Source organism: Corvus moneduloides, chromosome 2, assembly GCF_009650955.1.
Source record: "Corvus moneduloides isolate bCorMon1 chromosome 2, bCorMon1.pri, whole genome shotgun sequence".
NCBI classification, from domain to species: domain Eukaryota; kingdom Metazoa; phylum Chordata; class Aves; order Passeriformes; family Corvidae; genus Corvus; species Corvus moneduloides.
Window position 1 is genome coordinate 3,759,761 of NC_045477.1, and position 26,807 is coordinate 3,786,567.

The window sequence follows — 26,807 nt, forward strand, 5'->3', positions numbered from 1 at the left end:
AATGAAAAATTACATGCAAAATACAGGATAAATGTAACAAATTTACATATAGCCAGATACTGATAGCAACGCTTTATCTCACTGGTGAAACAATGAACAATAATTATTACTAACACACTGTTATTTTGATTGATACCCTAAGGTTACAAAAAAGGATCAGCTTAGCTTATCTTTAAAAAAAACACCGGAGAATTTTGCAATAACAATCACAAGTCCTGCTGCCAAGCCATGGGACATGTCAGATGTAAACCTCTGATCCTTTTTAAAGATGCCAAAGCCAAAGGTGGTGATGTTTGGAGTAATTTTTGTAATTTGCTACTTGTGAAGCAGCAGCTTTTGGAAAGAATGTAATACATCATACATCACTGCAGAGTTGTTTGCCTGTGCTAAACAAAATAAATTCCTCTAATTATTTATGTATGTCAGTGTATTGCTGATTCACAGCTTCTCTAATTTCGACTCTGTTTGGCATTTTGCCCTGGGTTTGCTTCAGGCCTCTGTCATTTGTCTTTGCAACGGAGTAATCGTTTCCTTGGCAAAGGATGTGACACTTATTGTGAGATACTAAGTAGCCAAGCAGTTGTTTCCTTAAAGACAGTGGAAAAATATGTTTTGAATAAAGAAGCTTTTAAACTAAACAGAGTAAGTGTCAGCGGTTTAAGATGTATTTTCCATTTCACTGAGGGGTGATATTGCACCATTTGTTTTCCATGGGTAGGAAGTAGTCCAAGAAGTTGTTTATATTCCCACACTACAGTAATGAATAGTTGTAGGGATTTAATCTAGGAGATGACAGCAAGGCTGACAAGGACACTAAACAAAAGGAGAGGGATGAAAGAGCCTGGAAATAAAATGGAGGATTTAAAATAAAGGCCAGTGGGACATCTTAACTGGGGCCCCCCTAGAAGGTTACCCAGTACTCTGAATTCCTGAGAATATTCTCTTCCTACGCCTGAGAAGTCTTGCTGCATGGAAATTGTGTTTATTCATGTCATAGACAAACCTGAGAACTGCTGTAAACAGTGAAGGCAACAAACAAAACAGTAATGGGATATGATGGAATTATTAGCGGTAACAACTTAAAATGTAGTCTCACTCTTGTCTCTTACTCGCACTAATCTTATTCTCTGCTGTTAAACTCATTTTGGATGGGGTTCGGGCCTAGATCTGTGCATAAGTCACATGGCTGCCAGTGAATAAATCACACTTGTTGGCTCAAGATCCAGTGAATAAGGCTATCACTCGTGAGAGCCACAGAAAATGGAAGAATTGCAGAGAAATTTCTGGGAGGGGTGATAGGGGAAAGATGATCTTGAAGTATTATTTTGTGTAGACTTTCTGGACTGAGTTCAGGAAATTGCTTTATCACTGAATATCCCAATGCCTAGTGAGAGAGACAAACAGTATGTTCACTCATAGCACAATGGGGGTAAATAACTTGCAATATAGTTCCTCTTAAATAAGCACATTTTGGGATTCTGGTGACATTGAAAAAAAACCCAGTTTCTTTCTGATGCTTTGCATGAGACTGGAGTTGAGAGGCAGGAACAAACATAAGAACACAGAAAAAAATGTGCTAAACCTCTGATTTTGAAATCTACAGAGCATGTGTAGCTCTGGACAAATCATTACAAGTAGAAGAACTGCAAGCCAGTTAGTTTAGAATAAAAATAACCAGTAGATTGTGTTGTCTGTACCTGCACAAGGCTGCTTATTTCCAATACTTACCAAAGGAGACTCCAGTGTGATGCAGGGAGGAGACTGTTTGCCAAAGGATCTTGGCCTTGTCTGTGGCCTTCACCTATGAACTCTGAGAGAAAAAAGGGTTATTAATTCTTCAGCATTCAGCTACAATTTATAATTTATTGGCATAAAAACAACCAGAGTAACAATTTAATAAGTAATTTTTAAATTATCATTCTGCCATTAACAACAAAATTTAAATTAACAACACATTTAAGTATTTATTTACCATTCTTCCTCTTTCTTGCCGCTTCCCCGTAGTAGCCAGAGGTACCCTGGAATGGCTTCCTAGGGTTGCCCACCCTGCCCAGGGTCCAGAACCCCCCGTCAGTCCCCTGGCACTGTCAGCCCCTGTTCCCAGACGCCACAGCAGGGCTGGTGTCCACAGGGAGTGTCCCCAGCTTGGCAAGGGTCTGAGGCAGGAGTCCCTCCTCTGCATGGACCAACCCCAGCCATGGCAGGCAGCAGCTCCTCCATCAAAGTAACCTTGAAATGCCTGGAAGCAGAGCAGGAGATCCAAGCCAGGGCTGTGGGACTGATGCTATTTTGTCTCTGGGCTTTGTGCTAAAACAATTCTCCCTACCCAGTGCTTGAGGTTTTAGTGAGAATTTAGGAGTTGCCTCTGGTGCACGGTGGTCCTCAAAACACACACTCCCGCCTGCCAAAACCTGGTTTTCCTCTCCTCAGAGTTACCAATAAACAGACTTAATGCCTAGGGGATTTCAGGATAATTGTTGCTTGTATCTATTTTAAGAGAGTTCACTCTGCTTTCACGTTTCCCTCCACAATCAGCACACGGAGGGGCAAGGCAGGCACTTCTCACAGGATCCCTGAGATCCCTGTGCCAGCCCTAGCCAGCACACGGGCACTACATGAACCCCGAGGCACAGCAGGGCTTTTCTGGCTTTGTGGGCAGCTCCTGGATGAAGAAACACAACCCTGATTGCCCCACCCGAATAATTTGTGCTCATAGACTAAGTGTCAAGATGAAAAAAATCACACCTTAAATCATTGTGTCGCAGGCACAGTAAGGAGGGTGAAACTGCAGCTTAGCATTTGCTTCACCACTGATTAGTTGCTGTAAATGTATTCAAGCAATTGTGCTTCAGTGGAGAGGGTAAATGACTTTTTTTCTCAGGGGAGCCATATAGCTGTGAAACAACTTTATAATGTGAGATAACTTCTGACACACCAGTCATAGATGGGGTTTTGACATTTAAGCACTTCCCTGGCTTCTGGGTGTCATGTTAAATAGAATACATTTTCTCTGGTGAAATAGACATGCAAGACAGAAATATGTTGCACATTGTATAAACAGGGAGGATAAAGTTTTTCCTGTTTTACTGCCTTGTAAAAAGGGAGAGATGCCCAGACTCCCACAGCACAGGTTGGGAGAAAACATCCAGACATTTTATCTTTTCTTCTGTAACTAGTTCATGCCTTCTGGTACATGACATCTAATGAATCTAATATTTTAAAATATTTTACTGAATGTGGTTATACTGGTTCCTTTTCCACTCAATCCAATAAGATGAGCAGCATCCAGATCTATGATAAATTAAGACACGCCAACACTTTCTATTTACCCTTTTTTTGGGGGGTACAGATCACTCCGTCCTTAGGAAATATATACAACACTATCTAACAAGCATTACAAGAATTTTGGGGACTTTTGTGCTTCCCATTCAGCATTGTGTTGTGAAAGAATACGCCTGGCAGGGCATTCAAATTCCTGCTTTGTGTATTGGGAGACATTTCATTCTTCGTTATGTTAAGCTGTCATTAGGGCCTGATCACCAAAATGAGCAATTTTTTGAGGCTTTAAAAGAATACTGTGCACCACAACAAATTTTTCCTGTGTTCTTTCAGGGGAGCAAGTAGTCAATGTGAACAAATCTTCCTTATTGACCTCACAACAAGAGTTTCCTCAGATATCATTTCAACACTTGGATTCTCTTTTAAGAAACTGAACTATGGAAAACAGATTCTCTACATAATAGTCTTCAAGAAGGGGGACACAAAGGATAATGGGATAATAAAGGCCCTAATTAAGTCTGTAAGGGCAGTGTTACCAAAGAGAAGGACTTCACACAATTTTCTGGGGCATTCACAGTTGGCCATTACCGAGAGCCATACTAAGATGCTGCTTTGGTTCGTTTGAAGTTCAGGATAGAGAAAGTCTAGATAAAAGCCTTCAAATTGATGTTAGTTTGTAATCTGATTATTTGACATTCAGCCCTCCACATTGGTTACCCATGGGCATATACTGAATGCAAATACATCAGTGTCACAAATAATAACTCCAGTCAATTCAAAATGTGCAAGTTGGGATCAACTAGCATTGAAACAACCATAAGAATTAACAGGAGTGAAAAAATAAAGCTTTTCTGTAGCTAGTTCCTAATTACATTTAAGCTTTCTTAGCTGTACTTAACAAAAGATCCCGAGAAAGGGCAAGTTTCTTACATCTCAAGGAGCAGGAATTTCCTGTGGCTCTGTAATAAGGTTCAACATTTTTATTTCTAAATTGTCGGCAAATTGTGCATTAAGTCATTGTAGAGTATTTTTAAAAGTTCCTGCAAATGTACCAACGGCGTGGATATTTCAACATCCATAGACTGCAAGTGACTTATTGCCCTGCACTCTGCAGCAAGCAACTTCCAGACACAGTGTGTTAGGACCGGGACAAATTACAGTCATTATTCCTTCATCATCACACTACAGCATCACCCCAGTGATAAGATCTGCTTTTAGTTCAATAAGAAGGTTGTTGGAAACCATACATTTTATGCTCACTGGAGGAAGACATTCATTTCCACTTGGAATCCAACAGAAAACCAATCTATCACAGCATCACAGAATTGGAAGGAACCCATCAAGATCAGAACCTACTCCTACCAGGACCTACACCCAGCCCCGCACAGGACACCCCAAGAATCACACCCTGTTCCTGGGAGCACTGTCCAAACACTTCTTGAACTCAGAAAGGCTTGGTGCTGCACCCTCCACCCTGATTTATTTTAATTTTTTTTTTTAATTTCCCAAGAGATTTATTGTGATCTACTTAAACTTATTTTTCCCATATGTGGCAAAATAATATTCTTGCCGAGAGGATAATTATATTTCAGTTCTTTAGATCATGGCTCTTGATTATCTTTTTGCTCAGCTCGAGTCACTTGTCTGCAATAAGACAGCACATCATCTAAACTTCAGTCCCTGATTTGGAGGGTCACTGATGTTGGTGGAGGTGCCACATCCTGGATATTGCAGCCACTGGCCTGAGTTCCTGGTGGCACACCTTGAGTGCTGCTGGCACTTGAAAAACCAATTCTGGTTGCAGAAAGACAAAAAGAAACCTATGCTAAAGCTTTGCTGCAGTAAAAACATCTGTGAAATAGAAGAATTCCACCTTTTTTATTACTGTGATAACCATAAAGCCCTTAAAATATAAATGTCTGGCTTAACTGACATCAGTTACATAGAATTATAACATCATCTACTCTTTCACCATTGCTGAAGTAGAAGCCAAGGAGAATCAAAGGCTGGGGAAAGGTGTGTGGGTTTAATATCTGCAGGCATGTGTGGAACCTTCTCTGGTTTCTCAGCTCCCAGCCAGGGGCTCAGTTTGAGAACATTTTGTACGACTTATTCAGCGAAGGCAGGGGTTATCAGGCATTGCCTTTTGCTTTAACCTTTTTGTTGACTCACCAGATCTGGCTGTCTTGGCTGTCATGCAAAGCTAGAATACTTTGCCTGGCAAAAAAGATAAACTGGCAGCACAGAGCTGCAAAAAATATCAGTTTGTGAAAGTAACAAAATGGCAAAGGTTTTACGTTCCAGCTCCCACTCCAGTTGAGCAGAAAAATACATTTTCAAATGAAGCTGTTAAAACAGAATATTGGTATCACCAAATTCTGAAATGAACTAGTTTTGTGACCTGGATAAAAAAAAGTAAACTATGGATTCTCCTAACTGAAACACCAAAGAATCAGTGGTGGTTTACCAAATTCTCCTCATTGGTCGACGATGATGTTCCACCTCAACCCTTCAGAAATTTTCGGGGAAAACTTATCAGATTTTGAGATTCTGAGTTAATATCTAGTCTGTGGATCCTGAAGTCCTTGGAGCAATTCCTACAGTTTTCCAGACTTCCAAACTTGCCCCAATTTCACTTCAGTCAAGTGTTTGTGCTCTACAATGGAGACAAAACTGAACCTACACCAGACAATTTTAATATAGTCACTTTCAACATAATTTCTTTTTTAAAAATATGGAAAATAGGCTGTGGAACAAAGAGATTCATATTAAATGGGTTTTAAATGAGAAAGAAAAAGTAATTACTTAGCACCAGTTAAAACTCTTAAATAATATTTATATCTCTGTTATTCAAGATTCTGCTAGATTGCAGAAGCAAGGAGCATCATTACTTTTATAACCAAAAAGATCCTTGCTCACAGAAACAAAAGAGGAAACAAATTTCATTATACAACAGACTTTATATTAAACCAGACCATTTCAGAGGTTTTTTTCCCACACAATGCTTTTGCCAATAATTGCCCTTCCCACATGCCCCAAATGAAGGGTCACAGCTCTTTAGAAGACATTTTGTGTAATAAATGTTACTTGTTTTGTTTTTCTTTATTCTATTTAATGCTAATTCTATTTTTCTCCTATTTTCTGTTGGCCTAATGCCTGTTTATACTGATGCCATGAAGATTTTTGCCTTTTCTTTTATACCCCTGTTATACCTTTTTACAACTTCTGTATTCCTAGTGCTTTTTGCCTACATTCTTGGACTTGTCTGTTCAGCTAAGAGACTAAACATTTTAGAAGCTTCGTAGTTAGGGATCAGTGTGCCCCAGACCCCAAGGTCCTCTCCAGAACACATTCTGTAAACTGAGATAGAACCATCCAGGGGAAGCTTCCTTGGGGAGGGGGACTCATTTGAGCCTCTCATTGGGGAATTTTTGATAGCTATGCTAATTAGTAACACCTATAATGTTATACCAGATCTTTTGGGGGTGTGCATTGCGGTGTGCATTTCAGTGCATTCGACCTGGACGTGTGCACCTAAGGATCCGTAAAATAAATACCAAAGTAAAACCCCTTTTCCCTTCTAGCAGTGTTTGACTTGATTTTAAGACCAGGATAAGGCATCAATTCCTTTCTGGGAAAAAGTTATTTGAACAGCAGAAGTCCAACTATAACTTAAATTCCACGAGGATACATCTACATCTGTAGGAAGCTGCTTCTTTTAGATTGATGTGGCAGTTTGGAAGCTGAAAACAACCACTCAGATGGAATTAGGATTCTCTAAAGGTTTTGTGTTATGACTTTTCTGGTCAATCCTTTTAGAGGGATATATTATTCTGGGGAGTGGCACAACTCAAAGTTGATGAAGACAAAAAGGCAATAAACTTCTGCAATAAATGTTTTAAAATTCTGTATAAATAAAACTTCTATCAATTTGATGGTTGCAGGCATGTGTGTCTTGCTTCATGCACTGTCTGAATAAAAATTAAAAAGTTCTTGATCTATATTTCAATAACTAGACACATTTCTTCTGAGACTTTTAATCCAAGCACATGTGTGTCCACCTCCATCTTAACCAGGGTGAATACTGATCATTCACTGAGGTTCATTTGCATGAAATTTAGGAAGAGGAACAAATTTGCAGTTACCAAATATGCAACCATTGTAAAGTAAAATATGCCCACTTCAGAACAAGAATAAGGCTTGAATTTGAACCTGTAATGAATTTTGAGAGACTTTTTAGCTCCCTGACCGAGTTCAGATAGAAATGTTTTATATTTTGTTTGGGGCATAAGAACTTCATTAGATCTCTTTTTTAGGAATGTTGATGTTGAAAACTTTGATGTTTCCTTAAGAAGAAAAGTTCTACTTTTCTTAGGGCAGAGGAAGGAAGAGAATGAAACTCTATATTGCAGTGTAAGTCTGCCACAACCACAAACTCACCTTGGAAGGCAACCTAGAGAAATGAAATCAAATGTTTTCTCGGAAATTCTCTTTTTATTATGCAAACAGATGAAGGTGTTACCAAACTTAATGCTCTGTTCTATTTTTTTATCCGGTTCTTTTTAAAAATTTTTTCCTATATTTGGCTGAAATCGTCCTCAAATCAGAGAAACTTCACTTGCTTTAACTTCCTTATGCTTGTTTCCACCTTTGATGGAAAGTTAGAAACTACCTTTCCAACTTTCACCTAAGTTTCATATCCTTCTATCCTTAAGGTGAACAGATTTATTAGAAAGTGCATTTACAAAATTCTGCAGCAACCTTTGACATTTTAGAGGACTTTTGACAGGATGGGTGATATCATTTATGGGGTGGATAGCCTCGATGTGATTTATAAACAGAAGACTGAGGAGTTAGGGTTAGTTCCTGGAAGACATTGAACATTTTCAGTTGCACTAAGAAATTCAGTAATCAATAACTCTCAGCATACAATTTATAATGTCTAACATAAGAGGAGATTGGAGACTGTTGAAAATGTCACCAATTACCTATATAAAGGCTAAATCCTCCAGGAACAAAATCAGAAAACAAATAAGTTTATAACTGTGCATTGTCTTCATGGATCCTGATCATATTTTCCTATAACATCAGTGATACATGAGTGGTCTTAAAAATTAGGTACCTCCACGAATTAGAAGAGAATATAGAGGAATATTGAAATATATCCCTTCAGCTGAGTTTTGAAAGATAGATAATAATAGAATGATCCAGACAAGGCATAAATGCTTTTATGACATTTGCTCTTTCAGTCTAATCTAAAGGTTCACAATATGGGACTGACATTTTTTGTGGGGGTTTCATGTTCTGGACTCACAAATGGGGTGCTCCCTAAACTACCCTGTGTCTACTGAGCATTGTGTGGGGCAGGTGTCAGTCCTGAACAAAGCTCAAAATGTGCAGAGCTCATTCTGAGACAAAGCCTCAATTCTTGCAGTGCAAAGATGTAAGAAAGTGTAATCCATATTTTATACAGAAGGGAAAATGGGCCATAGTGGAGGGAATTGTTGAAGGACACATAAAAAACTATATATTGAAACCAGGTGCAAAAGTCAATGCTCCTTCCAGACCAGTTTTTTTAGTCATTTCTTCCTCCCTGGTCTTTTTATTATAACAAATATCAAATTATCTTATTTTCTAAAGGCAGGGGGAAAAATGAGAGAATCTCTTCCCTTTGATTTGATATTACAGTACTAAGAAGAAGATTTCACAGAACCCCTGTGAATAAGCAGCATCACAGCCTGACCAAAGCTTTTCCCTTTTGTGGGGCAGTGCTTTGTAGTACAAAATCAGCTGGTGGTGGGGGGGGTGGAAACACAGAAGGAGAAATTCACTGAACAGCACAGATGCCATTATCATCATAAATGTCTAGAAAAAAGATATCAGCGTAGGTGGGGTGAGAGAAGGAGAGAGACAGTACGGAGAGCAAACAGGCAGCACTTGTTTTATAATGACTGGGGAAGTTAAAATGGGCCTTATGATGTGAGAGAAGGGATTTGTCCTGTCTCATAAAAACAGGAGCTGAAAATCTCTGAAAATCATGAAAACGGCTCAGGGTAACTTGAGCTCTTTCATCTGGGGAGTTAAGGATGTACCAGAATGTGTGTGTGGATATCTACAACATGAAATATTGTCAACTAATAACATGCACATTTTTATACCTTTCATACTGCTGCTTTAAGAGGTTCCCTTGATATTACATTGCTTCCCATGCTTTGCCTTTGAAGACTCCAAATGGAAATAACGTGAACCCAAACCCCTCAATCCTCACTAGGGCTTAGTGTATGGCTGGTTGTCTCTTTCTCCCTCTAGACCAAAATTATAGATGAAAAAGTGGTGGAAACGGAGCATCAGACAAAGTACAACTTTCCTATCTTCCCTGTTAAGCCAAAACTGTCCTTTTGGTGCATCAGAAAAGGGAGTTCATCTGATCAAATGCTGGAATTAGATACTGGTCTTTTGAACTTGCATATCAGCAGTGCAAAAAACATACCTCCCATAAATTAGTCAGTCAGGATAAGTTTATTTTGTGTCTTCATTTTGGGGGGATGCATCAGTATCTGGAGAATAAACCACAGTGAGTTGACTCAACTTGCATGAAAATATCTTTACTCAGACGTTTGCAGTATCATCTGCTATTTGCTCTTGTTATTGTTCTCATCAAGAGATGGTGAAACCTGATAGGGACAATTGGGAAAATAGTGTTGTACAGCTGATAATTCAAAGATTTTTCAGCCTTGTTCTTTTCCAACTCACCAATTTCTATTTTGCTGGATGTCTGTTCATGACAGTGTCATGATCTTAAGCAGGCGAAGCTGAGGCGCTGTGGGATGGAGGAGATGCAGTGTAGTGAATGCTAAAAGCTTGAAATTTTGGTAGAAGCATGGTGAAAGCAGAGTCCAGCAGACTGCTCTCATAAACCATGAAAGCCAGCAAAAAGCAGGACAGGTACTTCTAAATGGTGTCATTATTTTCTTTTAGATTTCATGGATTTTCTCAATATGTTATGGGACATATCTTACCTGGTTTATATGGGGGTCTTCCTATTTTCATAGATACTATTACAAAATGAGTGCTAGATAGGCTGTGTTTAATGGTGAGTGTAGTATACTAACAATATTTCAATTATTTTAAGGAATCGCTATCTTTCATTTCCTTTTTGTTTTTGAGACAGGAGCTTGATTTTGAATATCCACAATGTAGATGCATTCTATCTTTAAGAGATGGAAAATCCGCTGCTGCAAAATTTTCTGAATGATTTTACAAACTGGAAGTAGATTTAGACTCAAGTCCTGGGTTTATATCTTTTCACTTACATGAAAGGTTAGTAGAAAGTACAGCCCATCATTGGAAAGCAAATATGCACTTGGATTTGGGATTGAAAATTACCATGGGAAACAGTAACACAGAACTTCTGGGGTGACTGAGAGCTGGGTTTGTCTCCCATCTTCCCATTGCCTGCACTAATACAGCCATGTATAACACACAGATGTCTCCAGATCAACCTCTCGTGCATTCATCCTGCCCATCACCAAAACCCCCAGATTAAAAATCTATAGCTCATTAAACAAGAAGGGAGGAGTATCTTGCCTTAGAAATATTACTGTCTGTCAGGGTTGCCTTGTTCCAGAGCAGAGACTTATCTGTAAAACCTGCACACAACTACTTTTTAATGATTTTATCCTGGCTCATTAGGAGAGCAGCTACCACTGAGACTTAAGAGTAATCATGCAGCTGTACCAGTGACACAGCTACCATGCCTCTTGGAGGGGCATGTCAGCATTAACTGAACTGAAATTAGAAATTGCAAATGAGATAGAAGCCAGATAATACAAAGCTTTCAAAATGTGTCCATGATGTTGTATGTTATAACAACACCAAAGGTTTCCCTGCTGGAATTTTGTTGCCATTTGCTACGCATATTTTATTGAAAATTTTTCTTGGACATTGCTTAGAACAGTACATTTTTAAAATTTTAGATTTGAAGCATTCTTTAAAAATGATCACAATGAGTTATAGATTTGCTGAAAGTATCTGGAATTCCTTCTTGCTTTTCTTTTACCCTGTTCATAAGTCATGCCTTTCAAACCACCCATGAGAATTTGGTTTCACACAGTTGGCCCAAGAAATGGGCAGAATTTTGGAATTTCTGGTGAGATAAAGCACACAAATGACTTATGGCTAGGGATTTACAGTAATTCTTAGAAAGGTGTCCTTAGAGAAAGTTAATTTATTCTGTGAATTGTGTTTTGCAGTTCACATCACCACAAATATGTGAAAAGCTCACCAAAATGCACACAACAAACACACACAAAACACTGAGAGCACGTTCACAAATAGGGAGAAATTGGTTGAAGGCTATTACCCTATATCTTAAAAAATCAAAGACCAAATCCTCAGAAAGAAATTAAAGGTTTGAGGTAAGGCCCTCTTTTTTCACGAGTCCGCATTTTGAATCTTTAAATTTTTGACTTTGTTACAGGGAGAAGCAGAAGCCTCTTTAAAAATACTTTAAGTCTTTTTGGAAGAAAAAGCCTCAATAACATTAGGTTCTGATAAACACAGATGAAAAAAATGCAATAATTAGAAGATATGAATTAGTTTAAACAACCCATCTTGTTAGTTCTTTTTTCTTTAAAAAGAAAACAGTCATAATTTTGTCCTTAAGTGACTCAAACTGTAAATCAAAATGCTATGAGCAAACCCATGCAATTACACTTGTTACTTTTACTAGACACACAATTAATCTGCTTGGTCATGTAGAATATATTAACTGCACACTGAAAGATGGTGAATTCTGAGACTCCTTTATACACTAGAAAGTAAATAGTTGTAACAAATATTATTCCCTATACATTATTTATTATACAAAAGTATCTGCAGTGCCACCAAAGTTTCTGCAGATTTAAAACGATTAATACCTAAAGCCCATATTTTATATGAGCAAAAATGATCATTTTTTTCTGCTGTAATGAAATGACCAGACTAATGGATGGGTGGAAAAGTAGTTTTCCTTACAAACAGTTCATGTCTGATGCTAACATGGGAAGGAATAAACTTAATGATGCCCTGAAAGCAGCTGAGACTGGTGAACAGAAGTTCTACTTAAAAATGTCAGAGCACTGCTGTGCAGATTTTCCCTCCTCCATTTCACATTGCTTCCTAACAAGTGCAACAATGAAATCCTTATATTTGTATAAAGATCATGCCATGCATGTGAGTTCTTCCTTGCCAAGGATTTTCTGTATTTTGTAACGCACATAGTTTGAGTGACTGTAGTGAAAACTTCTCACCTCATTCATCCATCTTCAAGAGACATCCCAAAAAAACTCTGTGCCATTTGATATTGTCACGATCATTCCTGAGATATCCGGTGAGCTGCTGGGGCAGGGGACAGGGTGCCTTCATTGCAAGGCACCAGTGGCTTCAGCCACCTCAGCATTAAGTTCAGCATGTGTTTCTTTTGTTCTCTATGTCTCCTAATATTCAATGGAACATGAATGTTTTGTATAGGCTGTGGAAGCATGTTTAGATCCTTGCTGAAAATCATTTGACAAAGACAGTTTGTTTTCCTTCTGCAGGTAAACCTTTATCAGCAACAATATCCTTTCCTTGAATGCCTATAGATATGTTTGATCAACTAAAGAAAGTCAGGGGATATTCTTCTTAGATCTCCTAAACATGACTTTTTTCAGGAGGTGGACAGTGCTGAAACAACATGTTCACTTCTCCTTCTTGGGCTTTTAACCAAGTAACAATCAATCCTTATGTTTGTTTTATTGGTGGCTTATATATATTCCTTTATGGTGTTTTAAAGACCATATTATACTACATTTTATTATATTGACTGGTAGAGAATGCTGCATTCTTAGACTGGTATTAGTAATGATTCAATGGAGAGTTTACACTTTCTCTTCCAAGTCTTTATACAACTTACAGTGTTAGAATGGAATACAAAATAAAAGAATGATAGACCTATCCTGTAATTTGGTCCCCCACTGTTCATATGTTTATACAGAAAAATGAGATTTTACTCAGCAAGCATTATTACATTTTGATTTGGAAATATGTATAATAATATTTATTTGAAAATGGCATTTAAAATTTCTCCTCAATTGGGAAACTACACTTCTGACACTAGTGACTACCGAGGATAGCAGTAGGCAATATATTCTAAATGAAGAGGCAGCTGTAAATGTTTTATCTCTTTTTCCACTCTGAGTGGTTTCCTCTCTGGCACTGTAAAGCTCTACTGACTTGACGGGGCTACTAAGAGTCAGAATCTCTGACTGCAGATATATTACTGCACTCACAGCTTGAACACCTCTCCAGGGCAGAATTTCAGTTGTGTAGAAGGGTTTCAGTTCTCTTTCCTATCTTATCTGTTAAAGAAGATATGTCAGGAAAGATAATATACTTAGATAAAAAAACCTAAGACATTCTTGTGGCCTTTATTTTCCAGTCCTTACAGACAGAGCTTTTCCTACAGCACAACTCAATCTGCTTCTGGATTCGTTCTCACTTAAATTCACGCTGTATTTTTGTTTCTTATATACGAAGTTTGATGGACTTCCTTGAGGACCACACAGGGATTCTGAGGATCTGTGCAAATGAAAATGCTCCCTTCAAATAATTTGTCTGCATTGATTCAGAGCTGAACTTTGTAATATCCACCCTGTCTAAAAGCACCAGGGAGCAAGATCAATTAAAATCTCTGGAGGTTAGAAGTACATACAGTTTTTTCTTTTTTCTTTTTTTTTTTCTACGAAAAATAACACACAAAAAATCAGAATGTGTTAAAAACCGCAGCGGTAGAATACAAAAGAAAAATGGGATTAAATTTCTGTTGGGAAACCTGAGAGGCTCTGTATCTTTGGAAGAGGAAATGCATGTCCAGAGAAAAATAAAGGAAAAACCACAAGCAAAAGAAAAACAAACAGAAGGTTAGACACACTTCTTTATAAACAATGGTAGTTGACCTTTTTTCATCCAAGAATAAACATCACCTTTCAAATTCCAGATGTTTGAAAGACTTGCCACCTTATTCCAACTGACCTTGACATTTAAGACCTTAATAACACAACTGACAAAAAGGTGCAGGTTGCATACTCTAAGTTAGTGAGAAATTGAATTAATGCCCACTGATGTTTATTATGACCACCAACTTAAAAAAATCCTCCTGTAATCCTCTTGTAGGCATCTCAAAATTTTATTTGTTCCTTTAATGTTGCTCAACAGTGGTGAAAGGCTTCCAGTCCAAGCGTGCCTTGTAGATTGGTGTGCTCAAGGCCGTACACGATTAAAAGGAAATAACATCTCCGTGTTTGGAGTCAAATACTTTCTCACATGGAAAAAACCACAGAAAAACCTTGCCCTCTAGTGGCTGGAAAACTGGGAAGCAGGCATAAATCCCATTTTCACTAATTGGTATCCATCATTTGCTTGTAGCTTGAATCATTTCACTGGTTTGAATAACTGAAGTGTTCCTTGGTTTCAGATGTGCAAGAAGAAAGACAACCACGAGGTCACTTAGAATTTGAACTCATTTTTCCTTGGATGGAAAAGAAAAAGTGTGGATAGACTACTTGAAATTAAATGGAAATTAGGTTTTGGAACAAGCTGAAGCTGGTTGCATGTGTAGCCATTAGAATAATAGGAATATCTTGCTGTAATGTGCACCAGTTTTACTTTTCCAATCTTTTTTTTTTGGAAAGGCAGAAGGCAGACTTAATTTCATAGACAGCATAATGTACTTTGCAATTAGTAAGGAATATCTGACTCTGTCAGATGTAAATCTATTGTCTTCCATTTAAAACTAAATTGCTTAATAAATAAAATAAAGCAGCATTAATAGAGAGCCATTTAAAGAATGCTAGTCCAGCGTTTATAGAAATAACTCATCTTCTGGGTATGCAATCTAGAACTGCTCATTTATGCTCATTGCACTGCTGCAATCCACTGCTTTTGAGATGGTTACTCTGCATTGGCCCAGTTTAAAAGGAGAATTAGGGCATGGCAGACACCTCTCAAACAGAAGAATTAGAACCAAGCACAAGATTGTGAGGGATCATGGCTAATGACATTACAAAAAGCATACAACGAAAAATCTTGCCTGTAATGTGTCTACTTATTCAAATAAATATCCATTACTATACTGACTTCACAGCTGTTCAATTGTGTGTCAAATAGGGGATTTATGTCTTGTGAGAGCAAGGTTTTCACTTTTTTATTCACTATGGTTATGCCAGAACAGTATCCCTGGCTGTTACTGAACGCCCATATGGGTCAGCAGGAATCCAGCTTTGGGCTGTTATGGGCTACGGTCTGTTAGTTTATTTTTCCAAAGAATGCATAATTGTTCTTTCATTGGCCAAATCTTATTTGCCTTACTCAGAAAGTTTTGTTTCATAAATTTTCGTGGAACTAACCTTAATAAAGCAATACTTTCCATGTTGGATTGGAAAGCATCCAAGCTTTATTTTTCCTGGTTTCACAAAGACTCAAACAAGAAAGATTACAGTTATTTTTCCAACATATCTCTTACTTTACTTGAAAAAGCAATCACACATTCTCATTTTGGAATACAATTATTTTATTAGATCATGAAAATTGTACACTGATTTTCAGAAGAGAAATAACCACTGATGTCAGTTGCTGCTATGTAAATAAAACAGTCAATTAAATGGCAATTGGTTTATACCATAATCAAAATCTCTGACATGTTATAACAAATGAAATGGTGAATATGCAAAGTTTTTTGATTTTGGAACAGCAATGATTTCATTGTCTCAATTAGAAATCTCTCAGACCTGTTAATTTTCTGACTTTTTGCCCATTTTAGTATTTTCCTTTCTTACTCTATAGTAAAGTTCCTTTAGTGCTGTCTGCAAGTCACTGGGGAATCCCATGTAACCAATAATATCAACGCTCAATAAATTGGATTCTTTTCACTGGATTGAATGAAATTTGACAGAATATTGCAATTTACAATTCCATAGTAAATAAATTATTCAAGGCAGAATGTTCAACTGACTTAAATAATTTACAGTCTGAAAATGGTGTAATAGGCAATCTCTAATGGAAAAAATAAAATATTGCAGTATATCTTGAATACTTAATCACGGCGTACTTAAGAAATCAAAGTCTGTTATCAAACTATGCCCATAAATATTATTCTCACAGCAATTTATTTTGTTTTTCAAAAGAGAGTAAATCTAATAAAACAAATGACTACTGTGTATCTTGAGAGAATTCTGGTTTTTAGAAATTAGGAAATATATTACCTGTTACAGAAAGAAGTTGCAAATTTCTAAGTTATCATTTAAGTCACAAAAAGTCTGTGAGAAATATAACACTGAGAATATATGGCTGGATATTTTCATGACCTTTGAACCTCACAGCAGTTTTTATGAAACTCTGAAGAGTTTATATAAATTAATATAAGATAGTATTGGTAAGAAGACAATGCATAAATATAATTGTCCAACAGTAGAATATACACTGTGCAAATTCAAAGCAAAAGTGCTTAAAACAGATGTATTAGGAAAAAAAAATTGTCTATATGCATGGCAGACGATAGATATTGCCAGGAAATGAATCGAATGGAATTTTAAGAAGGAATAATTTTGACCAATATCAAAATTTGAGTTCGTGTGCCTGTGGAAAAGTGCATTGGCTTCCACTGTGAGAAGACGTAATTAAAGTTGTACATCCTCATTGCAGGAGTTAAGCAACCTGTGATCAAAGAAATGAAGCTTAACATGGTCCATTTTTAAGTTATGGAAATGTGGATGTTTTTTTCCCCAAAGGAAAAAACTTCAAGGCTCCTTAACTACAACAGAAGTTCAAGGAGTTTCCTACTGCTGATAATTCTGTTCCCTTCAATAACACAGGCTTTAACCAGTGCCACACAGGAGATGCTGTGTTTTGCATCTGCAAACTTGGGAAAATTTAGACAAATCTCAGCATTTGACATACCAGATACCTGTCTGCAGCTCAAAAGGTATTTTCCAGTGTACCAGCTGTGATAAACACTTATTTTTTCCTCTCAGAATTTTATATGCAAACTTCTAAAGAGATAAAACCCACTGTGGATGATGGGAACAGCTAAAAGAGAAGAAAAATTATTCTCCCAAATACCCCACCCACTCTTAGACTCCTTCCATAGGAACCAGTCCACCACACAAGTATACAGGGATCGAAATCCCTTATTTAGATCATCTGCAAAAAAACCCAAACAACAACAACCAATCAAAAAACCAAACCAAAGCAAAAATAACCCACCCCAAAACAAACTCAACAAAAAGAAAATCAAGAAAAATCTGTACATTTATTATTACATAATAAACAATACAAATCATTCAAGGTACAAGCAACCCGAATTACAGACGTAGGAAGCAGTTCTCCAGTCTGCAGTGCAAAACACAAACCTTGCCCTGTCTGCCACACCACTCCACAAACCTGTGGCATTAAGAATCTGAAAGTCTAGCTGGAAAAAATTGCATTTTAGAAGTCCAAAAGAAAAAAAATTCTGATCATCTCCGATTGCTAGTTCAGACATCTCCTGGCTTGTTACTTGTGTGAATTCCATTCTAGAGACTGTCATTATTCCCATATGCATTGGAGAAAATTTAAATGTGTAAATTGAGACTAAACTCTACTACAGGGTCCAGCCTCTAAAAGTTTTACGCTCAAACACCGAACTCATAACTCAGTGCTTAAGCTTTTAAATGTATTTTATGCTCTGTATCCAGAATAAAAACTGGCTGTTGGACCTGGTATTAACAACAAATCATCTCTCACAGGGCAAGCAAGTGAGGTATGTCCAGGAGACTCTCTGGAGGTCAAAGCTGGAATGCTGTGATGCCCAGGAATTGTGATTATTCTGTTTGCTCAAACAGCAACAGCTGAGCACAGGCCAGGCAAGTGGCCCCTGGTGGCTTGTAAAGAGGGGTTTATGTCACTGTGTACCCCAGGGAGGATTCATGATTGCACTGTGGCTCTGCCAGACTCTGATTTGATGGAGAATGTCTTGATAAGGGTTGCTTGATAAGAGATGCCTCAAGGCAGATGGCGTTCCTGACTGTGGGAGTTTCATAAATATAAAGGAGAAAGTTTTCTGTCAAAATGACATTTTTCATGCAGATCAATAAATTTCCCATTGTCTCTAAGACTTGTTACTTGGGTCAAAAGATCAGAAGACACTGGAAAACACTGAACAAGAGAATATTGGAAGAATCTTGTCAAGACCTGAAAGGTGCTGAAGTTAGTAAAAATACAATTCCATATAACCTTTTGATATGCAACATATTGTTAAAGGAGAGATCCTTTCCAACAAATACCTCTTCCAGATTCCATGGGACTTTATAAGAAGGATTCATCTCCAAGAATGCTTACAAATATCTGTTTTAATTGAAAAAAAATATTGCCCCAAAGGATACTTAAGTGCTTTCAAGCATTCATATTAACAAGTTAGGGTCAGAGAAGTGCTCAAAAACCTCAAGCAAAACTAGAGCTAATAAAGAATATATTTAGAAAGAGAAGGACATTTTTCATGTGAAGAATTAGCAAATTAAATAAAAGTTTACTGGCAATGGAATAGCCATAATACAAAAAACTTCAGAAAAGGTAATTTTGATTCTGATAGTAGATTATGTTAAAGTCCCCTTAAAATTAAATAATTTTTTACATTTTCTCAGCTGAAATCACCTTCAGAAGCCTGTCCCATCTATACACTGTCTCTGGCAAGATTAAAGTTAAAATCTAATGCCAAAACCTTATGGAGGCAACAGTAATTTGGAACACAAGTTCTGGTTTCAGAAATATCAGTAGTAAAATGATGAATAACTTCATGAGAGCAGTGGAAAACTAATTTTTAAAAAATTTATTTATTTAGAAGACCAAATGTCTGGTACTGGTACTGAAATTTCATATCCAACATATTTCTCCATGGAGGGAGAAGGAAATGGGGACCAAGGAGAGGGACAATGTGAGAGAATTTAAATTCTCAGGCTGGGATGAAGTGGCTTGCCTTAATATGTGCTCCTAAATTCCTAATGGCAAAAGATGTTACAATTACTGTTAAGTATTAATGCTTACTTTTGTTTTCTGTGGGTGTGTTGTGATATGTTTGAAATTTAACCTCTCCACAGATTTTAAAGGGATGAATGGGGGAGAAATTGAACTGCCTCTCTTAACATTTTTCACTCTTCCCTCTACACACTCCTCTAGGAACAGTGTCTTTTTAGATAGTGTCAGACGATGTAAAAATAAAAAACACTATTCAATTTAATCCACTTAATGTAAAAATTGCATTCATTATAGATTTCCATCTAAACCTCTAGTTATGCAAGTCCTCTCTTCCTCATTTCAGGTATTTGCAACACAACAAAATTACATTCAGACTAATCTATCTGAAACAAAATCTTCAGCAACTCCTTAAAGTTAACGTTGTCCAGTACCACCTTTTGCTCTCCCTTGCTGTCTAATGGAGTAAATTTTACTTTGGATGTCCAAATTACTTTCTTTGGGCTTTTTTTTTTTGGTGTCATTCCAGGAATTACTTCTTGTGTCAAGTGCAATTGTACTGAATAGCAAAAAAGCCTTTTAAGTGGCTTGAAAAAGATGTAGTGCAGCATTGCATATTTCTAATGCTTGTAGAGCTTGGCTGCAAGCTCTGCCAGTCTGGATTTTGAATTTACAGTGCACAGCTGCTGAATGTTGCAGCCTCTCAGCATTATGTGAATCCAGAACAGATTTTCCCTGCACAGTGCCCAGTCGCTGCTCCTGTCTGGAGATCTTAGCTCTGCAAAAAATAACATTTCCAATATTGCCTTTCATAAGGGTGTCAGCAATGCCTCAAAATAAACAGATAAAAAAATAATGAGACAAACATTTGATTCTTCCTTTCCTGGTCACTCTCAAATGATTGGTTTTATACTCTTTTATTTTGGTCCTTATAATTAGATCTAAGCCCAAAAACTGTCATAGAAGTGGAAATATTCCAAGACATGGTTGGTTTAAGTAACCTTTCAGTAGATACATGTAACCACCACACCTCATAACTTTGAAAAAAAAATCTGATTTTGTCAGAGTGCAGACCCCATCCATTACTTCTCTTTTAGTAAATCCATCTATTAGTAGCTACAATAAGATAATGGAAGAATATTTGATAACCATCAGAGGAAGAGTAATAATTCAGTATTTTTGAGCAGCTATTTGAGGCAGAAAAGTCAACTTATCTATCCAGGCTAAGTCTCTGTTTCACACTCAGGAAATATATGAGATGTGAATTAAGGGTGAGTGACAACTTTTCATGGACAAAAAGAGAGAAGAAACCACTAGAGTGCTCAGTAGCCAATAAATCACCACAGTCCAGAACTTGCCATGTTTTATTCCTCTTGCATATTAGCAGAGGTGGCTGGAAAAAACTCCTTGCTGGAAAGCTTTACCTATGCTGTTGATTTAATCAAAATGTTCTACACTAATCTTGACAGGATTTTCTTTTTCACTGTTTTTGTTTTCATGGAGGTAAGGTGAGTAACCTTCTGAATTTAATGGTCTACTGTCAAATTTGCAGTTCTCTTTAAAATAACCAACAGAAAAGCCACATACTCACATGAAATATTGCATCTGTTCTTATGTATTTCATGGGCAAAAATAACTTACATAAAATGGTTGTAAAAATATGAAGAGGAGATATTAACACGAAATCAAACTGTTAGTCAAACTAGGAATATATTTTCTAAGTACTCTTGATCCATTTGAAGAAGCACATGTTAAGGTTTTCTGCATCCTTCATAAATGAATACTATTTTGGAGATCAATTCTAATATTGTACCTACTACAATTTAATCTCCCACTAGTGCATGAAGATTTATCAAGTTTTTTCCATTTGATTCAGTCTAAAAATAAGAACATGTTCTTTACAGGTACTAGAAGGCAGAAATTTTTCGTGCAATGCTTTCAAAGTCAAGTGGGAAAGATTTAAAGGTGTTTCTTTTTCTGCCAATGATATTTTCCTAGATAAACACAGCTTGCATGAACTAGAGAGGCAATAGAACAGATAATGACACTTTCTGCTTTGAATTAGATCCAACTATTTCAGTAGGGCAAAATCATCATTACCTTAAATGACTCAACTAATTTGTGTCTGGAATTTCAGAGCAGTGATTTTAAAGTTTTAAATTTTATAAGGTCTAAAATTATAGCTCAAATTCAATTGTCTATAGCCTTTCAATGATAAAAGGAAACAGTCCCACTTCACTTTCTATTCATTAATATAAATTGCCTGGAATAAATATGAAGCCAGCTTTCAGTATATTTTAACCATACTTCAAGTTTTACAGCAGCAATTACAGAAATATCTTTTTTCTGATAGTTTGGCTGCATACGTCACTGTTGATGTATTTCTTGCTTACAGTAACACGCTGTTTCTCTTCTTGGACTAACACAGCATATTTCACTACCTGAAACAGTTGTGTTGAAATGATTAAAAGGACAGAAACACCCTTCTAGTGCAGTTCAAGGGTTCATTTTATAAATGCAGGGCAGAAAATTCCTTTTCCCATTTTAGCAACTCACTTATGTGGTGCAGCCAGATCACTGGAAAGACCTCCTCTGAAAATTCATTTGAGAATCCTTAAATCCTTTTGCCTCATGGAATATTCATGGTCTCTCCATATATGAGTTTCTCTGTTTACTTTGCATCCTGTTTGACATCACCTCGCTCACACAGAAACAAACGAACTCTTGGAACTGCACAAATTGAATTTTAATCAAGGGGAGTGAGGATAAATTTAAAGGCACTTAAGTCAGATTCAGAAATCAAAATAGTCTATTTTTAGCCACGTGATATAATCTTAAAGCTATGCTTCTGATGTTTGTTAGGATGTCAATATTACAAACAAAATAAATTAAGATACTCTCAAGAAAAGACAGAGATGGAAAGGCTGAGTGATTTTCAGGTGTGATTGAAAAAATAGAGGTGTAACTACTTCTTATTCATATCTGCTAATAAATTATCTCCAATTCTTTCTGAAGCCCATGTAAGCGACTCTTGGCTGTACATGTCCCTCTAGTGGCATCATGTATGTAACAGAGAGCCATAAAAGCTTAGTTCTTTTTCTCATTCCTGATCCATATAGTAGTTAAAATCTACCAATTAAACAATCATAACAGTACAGAGCTTTAAGCTCATTTGATAGTCCTAGTAACAGTTCAGATTGTGTCCATGTTATTCACACTATGCATCCTTAAGATTAATTTTTTTTCCCTGAAAAATTAGCTTTGTTGATGTCTCAGTATTTGGAGCAAGGTGTGTCAGGTCATTGTTAGTTCCGAAATATTAAGAAAGCAAGGACTCTTATGTTATCACCCATTTTTTGGCTTCTGGCTATAAAATAATTTAAAATGGTTTCATATTCTGCATTTTGAAAATACTCCTCCTTGTTTAAAGCAGTCAGATTTTTTTTTAAGCAGTGTCTGTGGCAATATTTTATTTCATCTTTCTCACCTCCATGAGAACAACATTTGTCCTAATACTTCTTAGGGCAGAAACCATGAACTTCTGCCTACTGTTAACTTCCAATATAGCATTAAGTAAACATTTCAGAATTACCAGCAATCCATCTTGAAAAAATGTTTTAAAAATTCAGGCTTAGATATTAACAGCATCTGTATCAAGATATTTAAAATTCTTTCTTGAGTTATTATGACTGACTGATTATCCCATGATCAGCAGTTCAAACAGATTTGCTCTCTTTCAAAGACTCTTTTCCTCTTAGAAGCAGCTACATTTCTAAATTGAAATGTCTAGTTTATATTTATTTAATTGCTGCTTATTGCCTTTTATGTCCAGTGATTAGAGATGTCTTTCAAATTCTGGAGTTAAATAAATATGACACATGAAAAGATGAGATTATTCTTACTGCATAATGCTCAATAATAATGGAAGATTTTAGCTACTTCTCCAGTTGCCAGGTTCCCAGATACACCACCTACCCTTTATTATTGTTTTCTCCTATTACATCAGCAGTTGATGACTATAATAGAGATATTTAGTCATTTTTATTTACAGAAATATCTTATTCTTCACAGAAATGATGGTGGCATCCAGGCAGACTCTTTTAAAGGCTTTTTTTGAAGGTCATAGTAATTTATGTTCACTCTTACATGATCTAGTAGTTATTAAACAAAGCTGACAAAGTGTTTCAGGTGACCCAAATTAATTGATTTCAGGAACCAAAGTGGAACATTTTCTGGTTCCTATGAGGTTTGGGGGGCGGTTTCAATCATCTTTTAAAAATCAAAAGTATCATCCTACTGGAAGACTGTCAGTTTTCACTAAATTCAGTGGACAGGATGGTCACAACTGATGCTTTGTTGAGTACTGTGGATTGGAGAAAAAATGTATAGAATAAAATGTTGGCAAACACTTGTTTCTCAAAGCCTGGGAAAACATTGTTTACCCTCAGTCCCTCTGAGCCCTGACAGGATATTTTCAAACAGCCCACGCACGTTGATGAGTTTTATACACCTTCCACAGCACCACAGTAAATTATACTGTGAATGAACGCTCATGAATAGAAGCAACCATGCATCTAGGAAGGAGGTGTTAAAAATCCTGTTGTACATTATTAGAAAACACTGCAAGGATTAGGAAAAGGCAGCCAGATGAAGTCGTGGCAGGGAAGGATCTCACCAAAGTCAGGCACAAGTTCTTAAGTTCTTAAGAAATAACGAACCACAGCAAAGACGAAGTCACAGACACCTGTGCAGAGACAATCACTGGAAGCAGAGAAGTTTCAAAGTAAGCCCTCCAAGGGGTTGGTAGCACAAAATTGTCATTCACACCTTGGATTTTAATTTTTGATTATTATTCTTGACTTTTTTGCTGACAGATACCTAAGCCCTTTCACATAGATTTTTAACAGAAGATGCATTTTCTTGATTGACTTCCTCTTAGATCTGTGACTTTACAAAAATGTGAGTTATTAATTCTAGGGTGTTTGCCCTCTATAATGATATATTCTGCGATAAATCTCACTTCATTTGTACCAGATTTAACAGCAATGCAATTGTTCCTTTTATTTCTTCTCCAGTTTACCTCTGACTGTCACACACACCTGAAGAGACTTAACCAATAATACATTACAAAGGAAAGTGGCATCTCTTTTTTATTCAGAGCAGTCCTCCTGTTCCAAAGACTCCTTATAGATCTGTCCTTTTAATTTGGTGGAAATGGAATGAAGCAAAGCTGCAATCTGACACTGTACCACAGACAGTTGCTAAGTGTGGGTCAATTTAGAAAATGTGTAGCAATTTCTTTCTCATTTACCAAAGTTCTGGTTAAAATCATAATGGCTTTGGCATTGAAAGAAAGACCTGGAAGGTTTTTTGCTTCTTCCTTCCAATCAGTAACATGCCTGATTTTTCCTTAATGTTGTGTGTGATTTATCAACCAAGAAATATATTCCAAAACTTCATTCTCATGGGAAGAAAAAGTACTTAGAGGAAAGGTTATGGCAAGACAGATGGGAAGAGAGACACTCACAGTCCAGGAAAGCGATCAGACCTTTTTTAAGCTTTATGACCTTTGGTCACTCCCTGTTTTATCCATTCCTGACAATTCCAGCCTACATGATCTGTTTAGCTACTTGTGATTAACACTGACTTCAGTGACAGTGTCACAGCAAAAGGTCAGGACAGAATCGAGGTTGTCTTCCCGAAACTCACACAAGTGATGGTAATACCTTGCTGTCTCACTTGATTTTAGAGCCCTGAACACTCCAATCCTGTCCATTGAATGAGGCAGGGATCAGGCACAAAACCACTTTTTATACAAGCAAAATAATAAATTTATAATGCTTATTTACAAGACAAAAGCTCAAATCTGTATTTTTTACGATTTAGTCCTTGTTTTGACTGAAATTATTTTATTTAAGTAAAAATGGCATTTTCAAGGTTTTATAAAATTGGCTTGCTGGCACATAGCAACATTCTTTAATAATTCCCTTAATTCTTTACCATAGCCAGCACTTGGAACCTTATCCTTGTTGGTAAGTCTGTTGATCACAATGTCCCAACCCAGCACCTAATAATGGAAATACCTCATTTATTAAAAAAATAAGAATGTAAAAAGCCAGGAAATTCACATAAGAAAATTATGGAAGTAGCTAAACTTTGAGGATGTTCCTTCAGCAATACATATCAGTATCCAATTTGTTATCAACTTTATCATCTCTAAAATTTAAAAATCTTTAAACACACATAAATAAGGATTTAATGGTCCATCTGAAGGAATAAACCTATGTCTCCTTACAGTTATGTGCAAAATTCTCTTGGACATCTAAATGCATTCCTAAAATATCCAATAAATGAGTTGTCATTGCTGGCAGAAAGCAATGTGATGTCCAAGCAAAACTGTAATTTTTAGACCTTCTGACACCAATGAATGTTAACTGTGATTAAAGTGTTAGATATTTTGTGGATATTTTAAGTAAACAAACTTGATTACATATTGCTATTTTGCAAAGTTTGTATCTCCATTCCAAGACGTCTTTTTCATGTTTTAAGGGCAAAGTAAAGGCTGCCTGAGAGATCCAAATTTACTGAAGTTACAGTGACTGGATACTTCCTATATGTCAGTGTAAGCAGGTGCCAAGGACAGATGTTTTCAGATGTGGGATAGTCTGTTTGATGCTGATACTTTTGCCAAGTTAGTTACAATATTTAGTGTACAATTTAAGACTAAATGGTTGCAGCAGATTAGTTTGGTGGTATGATGAAGGAGCTTTGCATATAACTGAAAATAATTTGATTTATCATTTCCAGGAGTTGTTCAGATTATACCACCTATGTTGATACAATTTGCCCCCCATGTCTCACACATGATGTAGTTACTGCATCCTTTACCAGTTTTGTATGAGAATTGCTTTTTGTGGAGGAGGTCAGCCCAGCTTGTCCAGAAATGGATGTATCACATCACACTAGTTGGTAAAATAACGCAAATATGTACAGGAGTCACTGTTCCACCACAACATTAATCTGTGGTAATGACAAACACGTCTGCTCAGGTGCCTGAAGCAATTCCTGCATTAAGCTGCAGTTGGATAAGGGCAAGATGATACATCTTTATAAACCTGGTTGTTTGCCTTCATTGTTATTTGTACTGAGCCAGCCTCAATGTTTTCTCATTTTCATCTACAAGGCAGAAATACCAAAAGGGAAAAACAATCAGGGAGATTTGAATCTTTAAGTAGATACAGTACTAATTCAAGTAAAACAGTATATAGCCACAGGGTTTGATTTCAGAAGCAATATCTACTAAATGTGAAAATGTTTTCATTTATCTACAGTATTTAAAATCTCAAGTAGGTATTTAGATATGGACAGCTCCAATTTGTCCATAGCTGACACCATACAAAAGCAAAACTCCAGTTTTATGAAAACCTACCAGAGGAATTAATATTTCTGAACTGACTTTTGGTTTCACCATTTATATTGGTATGGTATAAGTTTTAAGTTCTTGA